Source organism: Nicotiana attenuata, unplaced genomic scaffold, assembly GCF_001879085.1.
Source record: "Nicotiana attenuata strain UT unplaced genomic scaffold, NIATTr2, whole genome shotgun sequence".
Classification (NCBI taxonomy): Eukaryota; Viridiplantae; Streptophyta; class Magnoliopsida; order Solanales; family Solanaceae; genus Nicotiana; species Nicotiana attenuata.
Window position 1 is genome coordinate 1 of NW_017675627.1, and position 3,383 is coordinate 3,383.

Genomic DNA, 3,383 nt, shown 5'->3' on the forward strand with positions numbered 1-3,383 from the left:
ATCTCAAGTCAATCTTGGAAAATACCCTGGCACCCTGAAGCTAGTCGAACAAATCATCAATCCTCGGCAGTGGATATTTATTCTTAATTATTACCTTGTTCAATTGCCGGTAATCTATACACATCCGCATCGAACCATCCTTCTTCTTGACGAATAACACTGGCGCCCCCCAAGGCGAAACACTGGGTCTAATGAAACCCTTAACTAAAAGATCCTGCAATTGGTCCTTTAACTCCTTCAACTCCAGCGGGGCCATACGATATGGCAGAATAGAAATGGGCTGGGTGCCTGGAGCCAAATCAATACAGAAATCGATATCTCTATCGGGTGGCATACCCGGCAGGTCCGAAGGAAAAACATCGGGAAACTCCCGGACAATAGGCACAGAATCTATGGGAGGGACCTCAGCACTGGAATCTCGAACATAGGCCAAATAGGCCAGACACCCCTTCTCGACCATACGTCGAGCCTTCACGTACGATATGACACTACGGGTAGAATGACCTGGAGTCCCCTTCCACTCTAAGCGAGGCATACCCGGTAAGGCTAAAGTCACGATCTTGGCATGGCAGTCCAAGATAGCGTGATAGGGTGATAACCAATCCATACCCAGAATGATATCAAAGTCAACCATATCTAAGAGCAACAAGTCTACACGGGTCTCAAGTCCTCCAATCACTACAACACACGAACGATGGACTCGGTCGACCACGATAGAGTCACCCACTGGTGTAGACACATATACCGGAATACCCAAGGCATCACTAGGCATGACCAAGCATGGTGCGAAATAAGATGAAACATATGAATACGTAGATCCTGGATCAAATAGTACTGAAGCATCTCAATCACAAACCAGAACCGTACCTGTGATCACCGCATCTGAGGCCTCTGCCTCGGGCCTAGCCTGGAGTGCATAGCAACGGGGCTGGGCCCCACCACCCTGAACTGTATCCCTAGGTCGATCTGCTGCTAGCTGACCTCCGCCCCTGGCGGTCTGAGCTCCACCTCTATGGCCTCTACCTCCACCTCTATGGCCTCTACCTCCACCTCTAGCTGGCTGTGGAGCATCTGGTGCCTGAATCATAGGACAGGGACCCTGCTGCTGCGATTGAGTACCCCTCAATCTCGGGCAAGCTCTCCTGATGTGACCATACTCACCACACTCATAACACCCTCCTGAACGCTGTGGCTGGCCCTGGCGACCTGAATGACCTCCACGGAAACTCTGAAGTGGCGGTGCGCTGATGGGAGTTGACGGTACACTGAGGGGCTGCTGATCAGAATAATTCCCACGGTAACTATGATCACCTGGGGCACCCTGAGAAACCTGGAGGGCTGACTGGAAAGGCCTGGAGGGCTGACCCCTATCATAAGAATCCCTGCCTCCAGATGAGGCACCACTGAAACGACCTGAGTGACAGGGTCTCTTGTCTGCTCTATAGCTACCCCCTTGTGCCAGAACCATCTCAACTCGGCGGGCCACATTGGCCGCCTCCTAAAAGCTGATCTCACTACCAGTCTCCCTAGCCATCTGGAGACGAATCGGCTGAATCAAACCATCAATAAATCTCCTCACCCTCTCCCTCTCAGTGGGGAGTATGACAAGAGCATGGCGAGCTAGATCGGTAAATCGGGTCTCATACTGGGTGACTGTCATAGAGCCCTGCTGGAGACGCTCGAACTGCGCGAAGAGCCTCTCGCTGAGTAACTGGGAGAAACTTCTCCAAAAACAACTCTGCAAACTGATCCCATGTCAATGTTGGCGACCCCGCTGGTCTGGCTAAACAAAAATCCCTCCACCAAGTCTTGGTGGATCCTGCTAGACGAAAAGTGGCGAAGTCGACCCCATTGGTCTCCACAATACCCATAGTCCGAAGAACCTCATGGCAGCTATACAAGAAATCCTGGGGGTCCTCTGAAGAAGCACTGCTGAATGTGGTGGTGAAGAGCTTGGTGAACCTATCCAGTCTCCACAAAGCATCTGCGGACATAGCCGCTCCATCGCCGGTCTGAGTCACAATACCCGGCTGAGCTGCCACAGCTGGCTGAACCACTGGAACCTGAGCCTGGGGAGCTACCTGCTCCGGAGTACATGTAGCAGGAGTCTGAACTCCTCCTCCAGCCTGAGAAGTGGCTGGTGCTACTGGAAGCAAACACGCTCTAGTGACGCTCTCCACAAAGCCTACCAATCTGACCAAAGCGTCCTGAAGAACTAGGGTGGCTATAAACCCCTCTAGGACTTGAGATGGCCCACTGGCGCTGCTGGGACTGGGGCCGGAACCTCCTCGTCAAAACCGACCTGGGGCTCCGCCGCTGGTGCTGCTGCTCGGGGCTGAGCTCTGCCCCTACCTCGGCCTCTAGCACGGCCTCGTCCTCTGCCCCTAGCGGGAGCTGCCTGGGGCTCGGACTGCTGGTCTGAAGATGAGAAAGTGCGTGTTCTCGCCATTCGGCGAGGAAACAGAGTAGAAGTCCAATTAGCATTGAGAAGCCAAACCGCATGACAAGAAAGAACAAAGGAGAGATTTTTCCTAACTTGGCAGCCTCTGGGGATAAGTACAGACGTCTCCGAACCAATCCCTCAGACTCTACTAAATTTGTCCGTGAGTTGTGAGACCTATGTAACCTAGAGCTCTGATACCAACTTGTCACGAACCGGATTCCCCACCCTCGGGGGGTCGTGATGCCGGGCCTGCGGACGCCTGCAAGCTACCTCGGGTCTCTCTGGACTGAAGGTTCGCCCCCGTGCTAAAGCTGCTGCTGCTGCTCAATACCTGGACCTGTGCAAAAATGCACAGAGTGTAGCATCAACACAACCGACCCCATGTGCTGGTAAGTGCCCAGCCTAACCCCGGCGAAGTAATGACGAGGCTAGACTGGACCTCACATAAACCTGTGCAATTATAAATATACAGCAGAAATCGAAGTACAAAGCAACTAACAGTATGGGAGGGGAAACATGCTGTGGGGAGATAACAATATTAACAGTAAATCCAAAGTAATCCATCTAGGTGCAATTTAGAATTTAAGGCGAACAAGAAACTAATACCAATACTAAACACATTTGCATCAATAACTGTTGCGGCGCGCAACCCGACCCTAATACATTACAACACTGTTGCGGCGTGCAACCCGATCCACAAATATCACTGTTGCGGCGTGCAACCCGATCCACAATTATCACTGTTGCGGCGTGCAACCCGATCCACAATTATCATTGTTGCGGCGTGCAACCTGATCCACAATTATCACTGTTGCGGCGTACAACCCGATCCACAATGTATACCTCTCAACCTTGCCCAAGCAACAGTCACAATAAAGGCAAGGAGTAACAGTATGAGAATCCACAGGTACACATACACCATAACTACCATGCAAGAGTA